This window comes from Rhipicephalus sanguineus, unplaced genomic scaffold (assembly GCF_013339695.2).
Source record: "Rhipicephalus sanguineus isolate Rsan-2018 unplaced genomic scaffold, BIME_Rsan_1.4 Seq91, whole genome shotgun sequence".
Lineage (NCBI taxonomy): Eukaryota > Metazoa > Arthropoda > Arachnida > Ixodida > Ixodidae > Rhipicephalus > Rhipicephalus sanguineus.
In genome coordinates this window covers 47,822-66,840 of record NW_023616271.1, presented here as the reverse complement: position 1 = coordinate 66,840, position 19,019 = coordinate 47,822, and the positions used below count along the sequence as shown (strand labels likewise).

At 44.7% G+C, this 19,019-nt stretch overlaps 1 pseudogene; it reads right to left on the bottom strand.

The window, feature by feature from the left end:
- Positions 1-776: 776 nt before the first annotated feature.
- Positions 777-12,814, bottom strand: LOC119378647 (uncharacterized; annotated as a pseudogene).
- Positions 12,815-19,019: the final 6,205 nt, after the last annotated feature.

Sequence of the window (19,019 nt, the reverse complement as noted above, 5' to 3'; positions counted from 1 at the left end):
ACAAAATTTGGTACTATGTATTGTAGACTACAGATGTTGACATTAGCAAAACAAGTATTGCGCGATTAAGTTACAAAATTTAAAAAATTGCAGAGAATGTGAGTACCAACGATCGGTATTTTTTACTTCCTTTAAATTGAGGAGAGCCACACCAGTTTTTTTTATTTATCGTTGAAAAAAGAAAGCTGCAAAAGTGTTTCACGACATGCACTCTTACCTCACAACTTAAAAATGTTTTAAAGCTTGGAATTCAGTTTTTTAAGTGCATGTACAGAGCTCTAGCGTGTGCTTTTTTAGGTGCAGCTAAAACTGCTGTCTGTTTGAAAGAGTGTAGCCCAAGCCCTTGTAAAAAGACACCCGCAGTCTGTTTTATCCCTATTAAAACGTTCCTATATGATCATTATAGAAGCATATAAATATTATATAATGAAACTATGGGTGTCTAACACAACAGCAAATTATCACATATACAGCGAGTATAGAAAAGAAAATAATAAGTCAGCACTATTATGTTTTTCCCACAGACAAGCCTTGCAATTCCACCATAATAACTTTATTCACAAAGGGGCAGCTTCATGATTACCTGTTTCGTGGCGAGTAACTTGTACTACTTTACAATAAGTCATACACGTGTATCTACACGTCATAGTAGGCATAGTATCAAGCAGCGTGCACATACAAGCACTGCACTCGCCAGTGATTTTCTTCTTCGTCACTGGAGGGCGCGCATTGACGACATAGCCAAAGAGAGAAGAACACGACACAAGCGCTCACTTTCAAGTGATTTTCTCAGCTGGCCGCAGTGTGCTAACGACGTAGTCTACGGGCGATCAGTGTCCCTTGGGATTTGCTGAGTAGAGAAACACTCGAAAGGCGACGCAGCCTTCGAGGCCGCTGAAGCTAATTGCCGGTCCAGACATGGACGAGGCGTTGGCGACAAGACGGTCGGTGACGTCTTCGCGCAGTTCAGCGACGGACGTAACGGGTACCACGCCACCGCCCCGGAAACCTTTGGGAGCGATTGAACGACACTGTCTTCAGTGCCGTTGACCTGACTGCAGTTGTTCACCGGCTCTGGAGGGCCTGCGTTGTTGTGGGTGTGGCTAAGTTAACAGGAGCCTGAACGCGAATACGAAGATTACTTAATAGGAAATAGTAAGTGGGAATGTGTTACCGCAAAGCATGACACAAAGCAGGGGTGTAAAAAAATTTCTGCCTACGCCACTGCACGAAGCACGAAGTACCAGAAAGTGCCACAAAGCAGTGGAGTAGCTCTGCGGTAGACCACTTGACTTCCACGAAGGATAACTGGATTCCATTACGGCTCGAACACAGGTATTCTGCGTGGTTGTCCACCACAAAGCCCCGTCATTGCTTTGTGGTAATGCTTTTTATTCAAGTCACTATGGTCACGTTGGCCACGTGAGTCACTTAGGCCAGCGTCTAATAAGGTACGTAAGCCTTTCGCATTCATAATTACTAGCGTTTATGTCTGAAGTGCATTGGTAAAGCTTAGGAGGCGGCATAAGCTGAGCTGTGGGTATGTACAGCGCCCCCTGTCTATAAATACACGGTTATTTATTTGATTAGAAGATGCCAGCAGGACGAGAGAAACTGAAAAAGGAATCTACGTAGGAATTCTGAGCCAGCAGTATCTATTAATAAGAAAACTAGTGTTGACATGACGTTATGGTTGACACAGCGTTCTGTAGGAGTTATACCCGGTTGTACTCGATTCTACTCCAACGTTATCTCCGTTACTGATAATGAAGTAAGCGCCACTTGCAACCAGTGTTGTCGCGCTTATATGAAGGATAAAAGGAACTCAAGAGTGTCAATTAGATTAAAATAGTTAAGGATAATGATATGGCCGGAAGAGAATGCACAACTAAGCGACAATCTACGGCATTGTAAGCTCGTGTAGCTCTACGCAATCTAGGCCATTGTAAGCTCAATTGTAGCTCGTGCATGAATAGTGCGCGCTCGCCGGCTGGGACGATGGTGAAGCGAGGGGTCTGCTGCTTGCCTATTTCGTTGGCGCCCCAGCAGAGCAAGAAGCTGCAGTCGTCCTCGCTCGTTCAGAGGTGAGTAGAGGGCCGTGCTGCGCGTCAGTGCGTATCTGTAACTGGCCAGCCCTAGGCGCTTGCCACTGGAGAAACTGTTGCAACGCCAGTGGAAAGTCCCGTCTGCCGGATCAGCCTCCAACTCGCAGCACACAGAGACCGACTCGTGACGCGACACGCCATAGATGTGCTTTTGGTCTTGCTTGCACACGGGTGCGTCTGCGATACATGTAAGGACGGTGTTGTGCGAACTTCTGCATGCGAAAGATCTCTCATTCGAGATATCCGATATGCTAATAACAACGTCGCACTGTCTGGAGTATCAGCAGCCAAGCGTGTACTACTGAACTATTTTCATGAAACAGAGCCTTAATTGCGCTCTGGAGCTGCTGTGTCAACACATGTGAACGAAGAATACGCATAACTTCCAGCATACACTTCAATTACTGTGATAAGTACTGTTGTACTTAAAGGAGAAAGGCTAAATTTACAAATGTAAAAAACATATTTTATTGTATGCGGTGTCAGAAATTTTAAATGATTTCCGAATTAGCAAAATTATAAAAAAAGCTACTACCAATATATGTGACAGTTTGTTGAACTCAACATAATGATGCTTTTAAAACGTAGAAAATTACAATATTTATCATTGGTTTTAAACATACCACTCATTGTACAGCAGGACTTCCACAACTATAGCATTTTCATGTAGTTATAAGTTTGCATATTAAATTTGTTCGTTCTAGCTGCTGTAAGAATTTATTTTACAGAAATGCAATAGATATTTTGGTACAGAGCAGCGCACACGAAAACTTAAATCTAAGTATTCTGCAAAGTTAGTGATTTTTCAAAGATTTTCTTGCAATCTACAAGCTATAAATATATTTTTAGTGTGCATTTACTTGAATCTCATTTGTTTTGAACCCAGCACAATTTCTGCAAATCGGTTCATGGATTCCCAGATTAAAGCATTTATATAGTTTACATGCATTTAAGAAGAAGCTATTACAGTTTTCCCGGTGTCGTTTTCAATAGCATGTATTCGTACCAGGAAGCCCCGCTAACAAAGATTTTCCAAGTGTCCTTGCCTTTGTGTGTTAATTCGTAGATTTCGACGTATTTTCATGCACCGCTTTTCACAAAAGCTTATTTCTGAGTCAACTTGCAATCCTCCGTTGTATGATCTTTGCAATCAACGCTCGGCTGAAGTTTTTGACAAAGCGCTGACGTTCAGTTTTCAATTATAATATCGTTATCGCTAACAGGAACTGTTTTATATTCTTCATAGCTTACCCGTGGCGCGACCGCCAGCGACCACGAATCAGTTACTCGTAGGGAACGAAAAAAACTCTGTTTGTAGCCAGAGAAAGATAAAGTAACATCGCAATAACCTGGGTGTAAAAACAAAAACACATGTATGAATATTTTCACACACAGAAAAGCAAGCAAAGCTTAAACAGGTTTACTGACCAGCGGTTAAAACCCTGCTGAACTCCGGTTAATACGATAAGAATGGCAGGAGCTAGCAGGCAGTTAAGAGTGTATACGTCAACAGCGAGTGCTGTTTTATCACTTCGTATTAAGAACATCTGTGTTTTTGTCCAAGGTAGAATCCCGGTTTCCTTCCCCTTGCGGACTTTGCTTTTACGGCAACTGTTAAAGGACCGTGCAGCGGACGCTCGCTGACTTCTAAGGTTGACCATTCCAATGTGACCCGAAAACTTTGTGTTTTTTCATCGTTCGTGTCCCTCCATAGTTACAGTGCTAGCGCGCATTTATCTTTTACTAACAGCAAAGGAAGCGGCTCGCATTAAAGCATCCTAGGTGTCTTGAAGAAATTTTTTAACCAACTTGTTTTGTGGCTATCAGTAACGATGCTGATGAATTACAGCAAAAAGTAAAAAGAGAAAATCTCCGTCGGTAAGGTATCGCCTTCACCAAAAAAAAAAGAGTAGATAAAAAATAATGGCCACACAATGAAGAATATGGGTTTACTTTTTAATACAGTACCTTTTGAGCGTCATAGTAAATGTTTGTGCCTTGTTCTTACGAAATAATCAAGTAGTAAATAATGTAATAAACTAAGTAAATAAAGCAAAACCTAATATACACATGCCACGGTTTTTTTAAAGGAAGGAAAACAGGAGAGATAGGAGAGGCAGGGATGGTAACCAGTTTAGCATAATCGGATTGCTATCCTACACACACACACACACACACACACACACACACACACACACACACACACACACACACACACACACACACACACACACACACACACACACACACACACACACACACACACACACACACACACACACACACACACACACACACACGAGTCTACAGCAGCTCGTGCAAGCCTGTTGTCCTTTTTGAAAAAGGCTAACCATAATATGAAATGACAAATATCAGTTGCTTTTACCTTTGTTCTTTATGCAAAACATAGCTGATAAATTCCTACAGGTTGTTCAAGAAAGGGTGGTGTCGCTCATGACATGCCATTACGGTATGTGTTAATCACTGTGGTGCCGTTATAGCGTAAGCTATTGCTCTTTATTGCATCTCGAGTGAAACTGTTATCTGTTTGAGGACAAGTGGGTCGGAATATCAAAAGCTGATTTACGTATTTAATATCACGCCCAAAATCTGGGCGATATGCTGCCGTTCGCTATAAAGTGAGTGCTTAAGCCAGTCGTATTAAAACTGCGCTAGAGAATTGGCTTTTATTCCGCGCATAACTTAAGTCGCAACGCCCAACTTCAAGCTCGAAAGACGCACCCCTTACGAATAGAGTTGTCGGTGTTCACCAAATTGTAGTTTTTTATTAATAAACTCCGAGTGGTAACACTTGGCCTAATCGCTGAAGTGCCATCGACACCTGATCGACAGTGCCAATCCGCATAAACCGCCATATGACAATGATGATTTGGTGGCTGTGCCAGACAGGTCTACGCATGTCCACCCAACCTGCCACGGGCTTCATAAATCAAGGTACAGGAGATGTGTGTCAGAGACTCCTTCCGGCAATCGTGGCAAGGTTAACGGGCCAGTAAAATTAATTGCACAGTGAGTGGTCATGGTCCTTAGTGCGAAATTTAGATTTTCAGTTCACCTATCAAATTTCTCTTAGCCAGTGTTAACCAATGCTCCCTTTTCTTGGAAAGAGCTACCAGGGACATCACAATGAAGCTTTGGCGCTTCAAACTTAGTTAGGGCTTTGAACAAAAGTACTAAATTAACCCGCATGACAGTTCTGCTATCGGTACTTTCCGGCGAAAGACCCGAAACGTCGGGTCAGTTATAGTTGTTTAAATTTTAACTTTAGCAACTTTGGACTAAAAGTGGCTGAAGAGTTTATTATTTTTTCTTAAGAGCTAACGAAATACGTCGAAATTGACGTAAAAAAAAGCTGAATTTATTATACTAACATTTTATGCGTAGAATGAAGACGTCGCTGGTGCCGTGGCCTTTTCGGTTCGTGGCAATGCACTTGTAGAGACCGCGGTGTGACCGGTGCCCCATCTACGTCACTAGCGAATGGCTACTGACGATGACACCGGCGCAGTTGTTCGTAGTGACTTCCTGCCCATCGAAGAGTCGCATAACCTCATTTGGCGATTGGTTGGCGTCTGCGTCACAGTCGAGGTACACGTCACGACCTTCGCGGATGGCGTCTTCCCGTAGATTGTGGCCTAGCCGCGCGATGCCAGAGGCTTGTTTGCAAAGATAGAAAAAGCGTATGAATGTATTTAAAAGTACTCGTAACAATGTAATCTGCTGTCGAATATTTTTTTCTGAAGTGGTTGCTCCTATGGCACCCATCACTCAGTTCACACTTATCGGCCGATGGTTTAGTCAACCAGCACCTCACTTAGAGACCGATTGACACAACGACCGAACCATGCCAACATCATAATGATTGCAAAGCCAACTGTTGAAATAATCAAAGGCAAACAGACTTAATTTTACTAGAGTAGCAAGAAACCGGCTGTTACTGTGCAGCAAGTGACTGCCCCTGTGGGAATGCGCTTGCATTTATTGTTTGCTTTGTTGATCACCTTTACGCATGGTATCGTGCAGCTACCTGGAAGCTGTTATACTTCATTAGTTCATTGTCCACAAACGATTGCTCATTGCGTATGGCAAAGAGTTCCAAAAAGGTAAGGAACTATTTCACCGTCATGCTTTTTCAACTTGAAGTTCTAGTCAATTCATAAATAAAGTATATGTTTTTTATACTTGGAAAAAATAAATCCGTCCGTTAGCAAGTGACTCGAATGTCGCTACCAGCTGGACAAGTTAATACAAGCTTACATGCTATCTGCCACGTGAGCTCGACAGCACGAAAGTTCGAATGTTAACAGTCGAAGGTGCAACAAGACACTACTACCTGCCTTGTCGACAGAATTTATTCATTACTCCGAAGCCCGAGGCAAACAGTTCGACGATTCAGACGCGTAATGTACCCTCGCAGAAGTAGCAGCGAAGTGCACGGATATAATTGCTGTTGCGCTCATTACCGGCGCGATGTTTCTTCTGGAAAGGCAATTACGAGAGCACCGCAGGAACAACGCTACATCCGATCCTCGCTTTCAGTCGGATCAGGATCGGCGAAATTCTTCGATGGCCGAAGAAATGCCTCCATCAGCGAGGTTATGTTAATCACTTACGCTAAGGAAGGAATGGGACCTCAAGAGATGGAGGAGGTTATAAGTATATATAGAGCTCACCTGAGAGACCGGTGACACAGAAGTCGACCAAAGCCGGCCTAGGGTGGGCAAGCGCATGGGCTGTATATGTAAATGCCCGCCTACGCAGTTCAAATATTTCTTAAGGCCGCGAGAAACACCACTGCGAACTTCGTCTTAATGTATTCAGTTGAAGGCGCATTAACGCGGACCTACATCACAATGCGCTGTAGACTGCACTGTCACCTGTTGGAAATGTTGGTCCGCATGAACTGGTGTTAGCTAGTAACACTCCGCTGTAAATTAGTTTTTTTTGCGTTGATTTAAAGCTGTGTTTGTCCTGCGTGAGGACAAAAGGGAGATTTCCTGTGTGTCCACCTTAAGTAAGTCAGAACTTACGAGATGTAGGCATTCGCAACACGCACGCGTTACTGCAGAATTACATTTCCGTGTAGTCTTGAAGCGACTGGAACACCTGCTCACAGCACATTGGTTTTCTTGCGAGTTAGCGTACAACAAAAACAGCGTTCCCTAGTCAGCGTCTTAAGGAACAGCGCAAACAAAATACGGACTCTGGAAAGACAGTACACACGAGACACAAGAATCGATAAGGTGTGGTGAAATAAAGTATGTTTCCGAGGCCATTGCGTGAACAAAGCGACTTGACTTCCTCATTTAGGAGGAAAGATAAGTATCATACATGTTGTCTTCATGTGGTCGTGTGTATTGAGCTTCATCGTTGTGCTATACTCAAAGGTCAACAACTAGACCAAAACTCTTCTCTTCTAAAGAAAAGTTACTTTATCAAGAGTAATGCTCCATAGACATTCCACAGACAGAAATTAGAGCATCAGTAAGTAGTTAAAGTACACAAAAGTGAAGCCGAGGGATCGTGGTAAATTAATCACCATTTGGCAACATCTTGCGTTCATGCAGGAAATCAAAAGCAGCTCTTACTTGTAACTGCAATACAGATATATGCGTTACCATTGACTACAACGGCAATCTCGAAAAAAAAAACACACCCGTCATTGGGTACCTACAGACTGTTTTCTCAGTTTACACCCGACAGCTTTCGATCAGGTTGCATAAACTTAATAAAGCGGCAGACTAAGTCTTTACTGGACTCTGTATACTGAGATCCAATCAATGTAATGCCCCACACCTAAGGTCTTCAATCGCTTCCCACAAGAATGGCTACCTATCTACCTACATTCGTGTTGTTCGTGTCAGTACTGGTGTCCTTACGGTCACACTTCGACCAGCATACTTTATTCACGATTTCGACCAGAGGTTGTTCCGCAAGAGCCCCTGTGGCATGGCCACAGAAGCAGCTTATGCAATGTACTTAATATTCCGCCTAAAGATTTCTGACCGTAATTTGGCGGCTCCTTTTTCTAACCATATCACATTATCATAAGAAACATTGGGTTGCTACGATGCGAGCTTCGCCAGGTCCTCGGCGTGGTAAGTTTTCAAGCAGTCTTTTTTTAATAGTTATTCGGTGTGAAACCAGAGCCATAGTGAAAGTGAAATGTCTGAATTTTCTCATTACAGCTTGATTTCGAAGTGAAATGTTGGTGAGAAGATAGGCGGAGGCAAAACCATCACAAGAGGTTGCTTAACCTATTGTGCCAGACAGGCATGAACTGGCATTTTTATCAGTGGCGCTGTTCTAGGGCTGGGCCTGACGATAGACGACTGTCCGCGTCGTATGTCAAGCTCCGGTTCCCAGACGCGCAAGTGCCTCGGTCGCTGACGAAGACGTAGCGGCACAGTGAAACGAAGAAGGGCGGCTCGAGCGTGAATGGGCCCTAAGGTCACGGTAGCAGGGGCTGCCACATGTCGTTTTCCGTGCATCTTACTCTACAAGAACGCCATCACAGACACCCACACAAAATCACAGAACATCACAGAAAATCACAAGGAAAACACAAGAGAACCGCAGCTTCACTGTTTCTGCAGATTTCACACTGGGTGGAACTGGGCTAAGTTTTTTTAAATGCGAAGCATTTCTTAGCGAACTTCTGCGACTGAGCCTATCTATCTATCTATCTATCTATCTATCTATCTATCTATCTATCTATCTATCTATCTATCTATCTATCTATCTATCTATCTATCTATCTATCTATCTATCTATCCGCCTACGACTTTGTGCTCTCCTGGCCGTTTCGTTAATCGGATGTATACCAAAATTGGTGTGTCATAACATGGCCTTATTACGAACATAAATGACAGGTCATATCATGAAAATCATGACACGCATGTCATGAACAGCATGATTTACATTCCACGGTCTTTGGGCTCCCTGGCCGTTCCGTTAATTTCATATGCACCAAAATTGGTACGACGTGACAACAATTCATGACGAACATAATGACTGGTCCTAACATGCAAATCGTGACGCGCATGTCATGCGCAGCATGATTTACATGACATGGTCTCTGGGCGCTCGCGGCCGTTTAAATGAAGGGATATATACGAAAACTGGTATGACGAGACATTTCTGTATGAAGAACATAACTGACTTGTGGTAACATGAAAATCGTGACATGCATGTCATGTATAACATGATTTACATGCCACGCTCATGGCGCCCTCTCGGTCGTTTCGCTAGATTGATATACACCAAAATTAGTATTGTGCTATGTGACTGTATGAAGAACATGAATAACAGGTCGTAGCATGAAAACCATGACATCCATGACATGTATGTCATGATTTACATGCCACGCTCATGGTGCATTTGCGGCCGTTTCGCTTGCATGATATACACCAAAAGTGGTATTGCGCGACACGACCCTATGAGGAACGTAAGTGAGGGGTGGTAACATGAAAATCATGACGTGCAAGTCATGTACAACCTGATTTACATGCCACGCTCATGGTGCGCTAGCGGCCGTTTCAGTAGATTGATATACACCAAATTTAGTATTGCGCGAAGTGACTGTTTGAAGAACATGAAAAACAGTTGGTAAGATGAAAACCATGACATGCATGTCATGTATGTCATGATTTACATGCCACGCTCATGATGCATTCGTGGCCGCTTCGCTAGCTTGATGTACACCAAAATTCGTATTGCGCGCAGCGACTGTATGACGAATGTAAATGAGACATGGTAACATGAAAATCATGACATGCATGACATGTACGACATAATTTACATGTCATGCTCATGGCGCACTCGTGGCCGTTTCGCTTGCTTGATATCCACCAAAATTGGTGTTGTGCTATGTGTCTGTATGAAGAACATGAATAACAGGTGCTGGCATGAAAACCACGACATATATGACATGTATGTCATGATTTACATGCCTCGCTCATGGTGCACTTGCGGCCATTTCGCTGGCATAATATGCACTAAAATTGGTATTGCGTGACACGACCGTATGACGAACGTAAGTGAGAGGTGGTAACATGAAAATCATGATATGCAAGTCATGTACAACCTGATTGACATGCCACGCTCATGGTGCGCTAGCGGCCGTTTCAGTAGATTGATATGCACCAAAATTGGTATTGCGCTAAGTGACTGTATGAAGAACATGAATAACAGTTGGTAAGATGAAAACTATGACATGCATGTCATGTATATCATGATTTACATGCCACGCTCATGATGCATTCGCGGCCGCTTCGCTAGCTTGATGTACACCAAAATTGGTATTGCGCGCAGCGACTGTACGACGAACGTAAATGAGACATGGTAACATGAAAATCATGACATGCATGACATGTACGACATGATTTACATGTCATGGTCATGGCGCATTCGTGGCTGTTTCGCTTGCGTGATATACACCAAAATTGGTATTGCGCGACGCGACTGCATGACGAACGCAAATGAGAGGTGGTAACATGGAAGCATGACATGCAGGTCATGTACGACATGATTTGCAAGCCACACTCATTATACATTCGCGGCCGTTTTCCTTGCTTGATATGTACCAAAATTGGTATTGCGCGACGAGACTGTATGACGAACATGAATAACAGGTGGTAACATGAAAACCGTGACATGATGTCATGTATGTCATGATTTACATGCCGCGCTCATGGTGCATTCGCGGGCCGTTTCGTTAGCTTGATATAGACCAAAATTGGTATTGCGCGAAGCGACTGTATGACGAACGTAAATGAAAGGTGTTAACATGAAAATCATGATATGCATGTCATGTATGGCATGATTTACATGCTATACTCGTGGTGCACTCGGGGCCATTTCGCTCGCTTGATATACACCAAAATTGATATTGCGGGATGTGACTGTATGACGAACATAAATGAGAGGTCTTAACATGCGAATCATGCTATGCATGTCATGTACGGTATGATTTACATGTCACTGTCATGGTGTGCTTCCGGCCGTTTTGTTAACTGGATATATACCGAAATTGGTATGGCACGCCTCGAGTGCGTGATAACATAAGCGACAGGTCATGCATTGTAATACCAGAATATGCGTTTCATTGGCATGGTGTATACTAGATTGTGCATGCATGCGTGCATGGCAAACATGCGATATATGGTGGACTAGATGCCATGGCATGAATGATTTCATTTGGCTCAAAGACAAACAAGGCGATGTATGCAGCTCTTTGCTGGCTGCTTCGCATTACATCGATTCCCACAGTGCGTGGGATCTGCCGAATTTTTTTTAATTGGATATCTCTCTCTCTATTTCTCTAGTATAAACATATCTACTTACAGAACACGTCCAGCTGCCATCCTTCCTCGACGATGCTGCCTTCTATAAACTGGTTCGCGGCCATGCACGAAAGCACTACGCCGTTGTTTTCTGGGAGTGAAGAGCAGAACGCTAGAGCTGTTTCCCTCGTGGTTGTTGCCGCCCTGTTGTTACTTAGCCGAGAGTAGCTACTCTTCTCCCTTACACCACGTAAGCAGCGCTGGAGGACGCGAGCCACTCGACGAGAACACCAACTCCACTGGATGACCAGCTGACAGCGGATGGCGATTAGGCTGCATGGCTACATCGAGAGGTATCACTGCATGGCATCGATCGACACTGCTTACAGGTTGACATATGAGATGTACAAAGCTACGGCAGTGCTGCTGCGACGTTCGATAAGCGCTAGTATATACGACCCTTTTAGGGGCGGAGCACCTTAATGTCTCGGCTTGTCGGCGGTGCACCCTCGCATGCTGTCGCCGCGTGCATAGTCGTGGCCATTTGTTGACTGCATCGTTGTGCCAGGTCCATTTGCTTGAGCGCAAGAGAGGGCACCGTCGCCTCAGCGCTCGCCGTGTGGTGAGAGAGAGAGCGAACGACGCGCGTTGACTATGAAAGCGCTCTTTCTGCGATGAACGCTGAACTACCAGCTCTCGAGGAACGAGAACGCGCCCTTGCCAGCGAGAGGCAACACCGACGGAGGCAGCGTCTGCTGGCGAGTAGTAGTAGTAAACAACTTTATTAGGAAAGTCGTCGGTTTCCTGAGCGGAGATGGCTGTCAGGCCATGCCTGGTTGCCACCTCGTCAGCGCGTTTGATGGCCCGGAGCTGGGCGTCCAGGCTTGTGGTCGTGAGGGTTCTCTCCCAGGCCTCACTTGGCAGTGGCTGTCCTAGGAGATCTGGTGGGGGAGGGTCCTTGCTGCATCCCCAAATGATGTGGTCCAGGGTTGCGGTCTGTGTCTTGCAAAGGGTGCAGGTAGATGTGAAGAGGGCTGGGTAGATGTGTCGGTAGATGTAAGGGGAAGGGAATGAATGGGTTTGTAGCCGGCGCCAAGTGATTTGTTGAGCTTTGTTTAGTTGTGGGTGAGGGGGTGGTTTGGTTTGCCTTGTTAGCTTGCAGCGCTGCGTGATGTCGTGAAAGGTGAGGAGTTGTTCGTTCGCTTCTCCATCGTGGTCCGAAGTCTGGCCCACCGCTCGGCGTACGAGTCCTCGAGCTTGTCTGTGGGCGGCTTCGTTACCCGGGTTGCCTGCGTGCGCTGGGACCCAGACGATGAAACTGGGATCTGCATCGTCGGCGCTGCTGGCGGCGGTGCTGCCTGAGGCGTTGAATGCCACGTGAGGCACATGGCGGAGGATGACCATTCCTTTTGCTGTCCCTATCTTTCATTTCAGTATACTTCCCCTTCCCCATCGCATGGTAGCCTTGTTAAACAACCGCGACCTTCCTTTGCAACTTTCCCCTGCAGTTCTCTCTACCCTTACCAGTTCATTCTCGACGTTGAAACCTCACAACTATTGCAATTGTTGCTTCGGCTGGTCTAAGACTCAACAACCGAAAAATTTCTAGGACGTGGGCGTCGCTTTAACAAGAAGCGAAACGGAATGGTCTGCTCTAACGCCGGGTCACAATCCTACAACTCTGGCTCGCATTTTGCTAATTGGGAGCTGAAAAGATTGTTGCCGGACCCATCGACGAGATATATATATATATATATATATATATATATATATATATATATATATATATATATATATATATATATATAATAAAATGAGAGAAAGATAGGGAAGTAAACCATAATTCTAGCGTCCTGTTTGCTACCCTACATTAGGGGAAGGGGGAAGAAAAAGAAAGGTGGAAAGGAAAGCGGTGAGAACAGAAGACGCTCCATAAAAACGCAGACTAATAAAAGGAACGTGTAGAGCGGGAGAGCGGGCCTATTCAATAGGCCACTGGTACGTAAAAAGTTCAGTAAGGCCTTATGTGATTTCCGGCATGATGACAGTTCGGGTCGGCATTCTAGCACTGACAGTTCCGACAGGGGCCTCTCGTCAACGTGCACCAAAACCGCAGCTAGCGGCACTCTGTGCTCGCTGTAGCGAGCTCAGCGACAAAGAACGTGGTCTATTGTTTAGGCACTGCAGTGGCTGCGAGCAGCACTGTCTTCTACGCCGATTCGGAGGGCAAGAGATTTAGTTTACAGCGAAGGAATCGCTGTCCGTGAAAGCGGCATACTACCCAACGAAGTGACCCCTTAAACTGTGCATTACAGCACGGCATCATTAGAAGATGAGCTTGTCTGGGTGTGGGGATGATATATTCATGAGGCACTGTTCCCTCATTTTTCGTACTAACGCGATAGCGTTAGAGAGCTCGTGTCGCAAAATCTCTGGTGTCGGCGTCGTTGGTTGTGAGCGAAAAATCATCTGTGACCAAAAAATCGAGAAAGATGCAAATAAAATAAGCAATAAAAATATTCGGTCGCATTGAAGATAGAACCCGGGCCACTTGCGTGGCAAAGAAGGTGTCCTACCACAAAGCTACGATGTTACTTGCAAATGCTACGTAAAAAACACTACATAAATGCCATGTAGCGGAAGGAGTCTCCTTAACGCATTTAATGTTGCATGGCAGAAGCGCACAATCGCGCAAGGCGACTTTTAACTGCACCAACTGTTTTAGTGCGACTTTCGTGTGTGAAAAACTTTGAAGTACACAGGCATGTGAAGACCAGCTTCACATCTCTCGCACTCCCATCGGCTCTCGGACTTCTTGCCGTGTGGCTTCCAAACTAAGCACAGCCTTGAGGGATTCTTTGTTTTGTTCAGCAAGTGTCACGACGAAAGTGAGTCCATTCGGCGATTTGTAGGCGCATTGGCGAGGCCATCAAACTACCGTTTTTTGCGCGACGCCACTCTTCGAAAAAGCCGGTATATAGTGCAACCATCGCCGCTAAAAACACAACTTACAAACAGCTCCAAAAATGGACACCTATGTCCATCTAGCGGAAAACATATCAAACAAATAACAAACATTTGATAATGTGCTGCCTTCTGTGAGACATAGCTTTCATAACTCTCGACAGGAATGAGAGGGACGGAATGCACTTCAAACGCAACGAACGCAGCCCCCAGAGATCCGCTCGGAGGCCGTGCATTAACTCTGATCGCTGGAAGTTCTGCGTCATTTTGGCGTCGTTGATGCCTTTGATCGGCTTCCCGCGCTCGTAGTTCGGGATCCATATCACGGCGACGACGCTTCATTTAAGCTTTTTTGGCTCTCAGCAAGGCATCTTCATGGCGTTGTTGGCGCTTGACCTCCGCTTCCCTGGCCTGACCACTTCGCGCGCGCGTATGTGTGTCTGTGTGCGCGCGCTTGTGTGTAACAACACGCATTAATTAATAAGTATGCACTTAGTGGTGGAAGTGCGCACTAGAGGCCGCATTTCGCTATCGCGTTCAACTCTTAAAGGCGAAGCTTAAGGGTCCCCCAATTTTTTTCATTTTAAATGCGAAGCATTTCTTAGTGAACCTTTGGCACTCTGAGCGTTTCTATCTATCTATCTATCTATCTATCTATCTATCTATCTATCTATCTATCTATCTATCTATCTATCTATCTATCTATCTATCTATCTATCTATCTATCTATCTATCTATCTATCTATCTATCTATCTATCTATCTATCTATCTATCTATCTATCTATCTATCTATCTATCTATCTATCTATCTATCTATCTATCTATCTATCTATCTATCTATCTATCTATCTATCTATCTATCTATCTATCTATCTATCTATCTATCTATCTAGCCGCCTACGTCTGGGTGCTCTCGTGATCGCCTCCTAAGCTTGGTGTAGACAAAAATTGGCATGGGAGGGTAAGAGGGTTTGACGAATATGACTTTTTGGTCATGACAAGGATAACGCGAAAATCCTGTGGCATACGACGTCAGACCCTCTCCTCCAGACACGTGTGGAAGATACCCGTGTACCATGGGCCACGGTATACGCGGGTATGAGCCACAGGTGATTGACAGTTAATATCTTCCTAGGAACGGAGAGAACAGACATTGGTGATTTAAATGCGAGAGTCTAAAGGAAAACGGACATCGGCAGCGCTGACCCGACGAATGTAGAGAATAAAAATCAGCATCCCAGCAGGAATCGAACCAAAGCATTGTGTGTGGCACTCGGGTATCCTACCAAGAGCCTCGCCACGTCTTGAAAATGTTTAGGAAAAAGCCCCTTTGAAGGCGTAATGTCGGTTCAACGCCAATTGTGCTTGCATAAGTTCTCCTATGATACAGGTGTCATGCCGGATAAATGGTAATTGTAGTTCCAGTGTTGGCTCCGCCTATTAAACATTACACTTGTATTCCTATGATTCAGGAAGCGATATTCAAGCGTTGTTCGACCTCGGAGGAATACGCTAACGAAAGTTGCGTGTGATACTGACGTCATCGAATCGTAAAGCGCACTTCTTTTCGGCTATACTGATGTCTGTGCTAGAAAGTAAGTTCTGACTTTACGTCAGTCCATAGTAAAGCCACAATATGTACACAACTGTATACGATTACGAAAACACGTCGATGCACCTCGTAACCCTTGGATAAAAGCCGAAATTGCAGCATAGACAACTACTCGCTCATTGCTCCGCATGAAACCGATGCCCACAACGTTTGTCGCGCCCCAACAGGATGATTGTGGCGGTGTAGCTAGCAGATGGCAGGGTCAATATCAAAAGCCACAAATCTTGAGAGCCTCTCGTTAAGCTTGCAACAACGCAATACTCAGTAATTAATGCTAACCTTAACATGGTTATACGCAATGTACGCATTCTTTTTTTACGACATTGAGGCATCATTACCGCTCATTAAGGTTTTTCTATTATTACGGCTTGTCGGCGACACAACGTAAATTCACGTTTGTGTGTAACTACTACATCAAAAGGAAATTGTCAGTTTTAAAATCCTTGATGTTGAGAATTTGCAGAAAAGTGCAAGAAATACATCTTAAACATTTTCGTCAAATGGGATTCACCTGAATTGACCTAAAGTTCTTGTGAGTACCAAAAAGCAGAGAGAACGAGATAGAGAAATTTAGCTGAGCATACAGAACCAGAAAACGAGAACTAGTGTGCGAACTCAATACAGGAAGGCTTTAAGGGTCGCAGAGCACAGAAAACCTGACTCGTTAAAGGGGGCAATTAAAATAATGAGCGCCGGCAAACGAGCTCAGTAATCACGTAAAGGATTAGGGGAAGCGCTGTAGCTGCAAATGCATTTCTAGTTCCAAGATATTTCCCGAAAATGTAGATCATTACGCAGCATTCCGCACTCATCTAGAGTGGTACGTTCGCACATAGCTGCTTCCGTTCTGGTTGCGAAGGGCAACAGAAGGAAAGTGGATTTCGTCAATATGAGGAACGAAAGGGAGAATCCAGGACAACTGCATAAACCATTCGGTCCTTCTCATCTTCCTTCTTCACCTGTGAGCTGTTCCTCCATTGCTGAAGCGGTCTAAGCCCAATGAAAACCGAACGTTGCTGCGCATTTTTTCCCAAGGGAGCAACCACACAGGGATGGAGAAAACGGTGGTGAATGGGAAGGAGGGATTAGGGATAGCAAGTAAACGGAGGGATTCGTGCACTATCGCGACCATTATTGCGAGACAATGAGAGAGAAGGGCAATGCGGCAGCGGTTGCAGCCTGCGCCAGCGCGTTAATTGAAAACTGGCGGTTTGGCGGGTGCGCAGCTATTCGCATTATGAGGAAGTGGTTCGCCGCATTTTCACCCCGTTCCCTTCGCATCCGTATGCAGCTCTTTCAGAAAAGTCCTGTCACGGAAGAGGACGGGGAAACGGCGAGCTGCTCGTCCGAAAAATTCGCTGCTTAGCAGCTATAACTGTTCCCTGTATATAAATGGGGTTGCAGCGATCCCGCGTAAAAGCGCGCGTTTGGAGATCCCAGAGCGGGAGGCGAACGCTTGCAAAACAGCGATATGATCGAGGAAGTTAACGATGAGATCGAATGTTTCTGAGTGCGCCGCATTTATATATATAGTTCGACGATGTGCACAATTAGCTCGCACCGTAATATTTTAAATCTGTGTAATTAAGGCGTTTCACTACTGGATACGTGAAGTCTCGGACATAGCTAAGAAAGGTTTAACGAAGAGTTAGGCTATGTGAGGAAAATTCTCTTGCGTGAAGCTTTTTCAGTTTCATCACACAGATGGCACTGCACGCCAGACCTTCTTGCGTGCTTTGGACAGTGCGAAGAGACTCAATTATCGTCAACACTCTCTAATCGTGTGCCGATAGAGGGTCTGCTGTGTAAGTGCGTTTTAAATGATACGTTTAAATAAGTAAATGCGTTTAAATAGAAGTATTGACTTCATCCGGAAAGAAAAACCTTGACTTAATTATTTTTACCCTCGCGCAGTTGGCGACACATATTTTTCAATTGAGCATATACATGTGAAATCTGTATTTTTATTTCGTTAGGAGTTAACGTCTACCTTGCAAGAGTTGACTGCTGAATGTCTCCAAAGCGAGGACTCGTTCATAGCCGCCATCTCAGTCCCGTCCGCAATTTCCTCTACGAGGAAATTGCGGACGGGACTGAAATGATTGCGAAGCAAAAGGCAATCACTCATGCGATGAACTAAAACATGAATAAAACTATCAGGCTACGCAGCAAGGGTACCAAACAGCCTTTAAAAAAGCGCCCAACAGTAACAAATAGGGCAATAAATAACGAATAACACTGAGAACATCGAAAAAGAGTCAATTTTACACTTTTTCCACAATTGTTTTTCCTGCCCAATTTTGAAGCATCGAAAGAGATCGGCAAGAAAACAAGCAACATCAATAGGGAAAAGACAGCTGCAGTGTTGTTGGTCTCACGTTGGCACAAAGTGCTCCATATTTTGAACGGCTCTTCGTCACTTTTTTTCTCTCCTTTTAAAAGAAAGTATCCATTGCAAGGCCAACATGAAGCAACAAATGTTAGTCGATGAATTTAGAAACCGAAATGATGCCGCGATAGGAGATCTGAAGGTCATGTCAGGCTGTCAACAGATAAATCAAGGAAAATGTTTAGACAGGTTGACATGAAAAAGATAACCGCGGCTTTTATTTTTTACGAATCGTTTCCATTTACCTCCCTCCACTTCGCACAGGAGCCTCAAGTTACGTCCTTCGCTGAAGCGGCGAGCGAGGCCTTCCAGACTGCGTCCGTCTTCGTCCATTATAACAGGACCTCTCGGAGGCACTGCGTGAAAAGAGAAAGATAATATGGTACAAGCGAAAACAGAAAATAGAAAGAAAAAGGACAATTTTTTCTTGTAGAATCATGCCCCCAGCCACCACGATTATATGTATCCCAGTGACAGTTTATATAAAGAGCCAGAGGGCATATTACGCTGAAGCTCAGGCCGCGTTGTACAAGTACTACGCCGTGACGCGCACGTAAGGCGTGTCTTTCACGCTTCATTGATGCGGCATCTTTCAGTGAGGAAGATGGGCGGTATATGTAATAATTTAGTTAGACCCTGTCGC